The sequence below is a fragment of the Mus pahari genome, chromosome 2 (assembly GCF_900095145.1).
Source record: "Mus pahari chromosome 2, PAHARI_EIJ_v1.1, whole genome shotgun sequence".
Taxonomy (NCBI): domain Eukaryota; kingdom Metazoa; phylum Chordata; class Mammalia; order Rodentia; family Muridae; genus Mus; species Mus pahari.
Window position 1 is genome coordinate 99,079,838 of NC_034591.1, and position 1,049 is coordinate 99,080,886.

The following is a 1,049-nucleotide window of genomic DNA, read 5'->3' on the forward strand; positions in this document are numbered from 1 at the left end:
CTGCAATGTGGTACCTGCCACACATGAGTCCAGCTCTTCTCGCCATGAGTCAGCACATTAGGGGGCTGTTTTAGGGGAGATTATAGAAAAGCAGCTCCTTCTGGGATATTTGGGTCACAGCTAATGGTGGCCCTGTTTTGGGACTAGAAAAGAACCTTCCTCAGCTGGTCTCAGTTGTTCTCTCTGTCCTCTGATTTGATCTTTTCTGAGATGAATGGAGAATTTTCGCAGTATCAGAAGCCTCATGGTCATCATGGGGATAGAATACTCAGGGGTCAGGGAGGAACAAATGTCATATAGCTTCATATTTTAGGGCTAAAAGGTGTTTAATTTGTTCTTCTGATGTTGCTGACGCTCAGGGCAGTTAAACAACTTGCCCCAAAATACATGAGCTTGGTGGGTATGCAGGCTCACACCTGTAGTCCTGGCACTTGGGAAGCTGAAGTAGGAACATTACCATGACTTGGAGGCAAGCCTGGGCTACATAATTAGACCCTATCTTAAAGAAACTCCATCCTAGCTGGAGGTGACTCATCTCCTGAGGTATTAGCAGCTAGTGCCAAGACCTGCTCAGATGCTGTTCTTACCTCCACATAGACAGGAAGAAGTTGGGTGTGATGGCATTGGCCTGAAATCCAAACATTCAGGAATTCAAGGTCAGCCTTGGTTGCATAGCAAGTTCAAGAACAGCCTGGGCTAATTGATACACCCCACAAACAAAGAAGATAGAAAGGAAAGAAAAGATAGAAAAGGAGAAAAATGTTAATCCTATTCTCCTTCCCCATCTAATTAGATTCATTTCAGAGAGGAATTCTGATTTGTCTGTCTGTCTAGGCAGCCAATAATAACAATGAAACTTCCTTCTTCATAAGGTTTGTAACAGCAACAGATGTCTGATTGAACATTCTTAAATGCCCAAGTTTAATGTGGAAAATCTCCAAAGAGTAAAATCTCTCATCTAATGTCACAAAGGATCAAAATCCAGACAATCTAATTTCTGGTATAACAATGTTAGTTCATATATATATATATATATATATATATATATA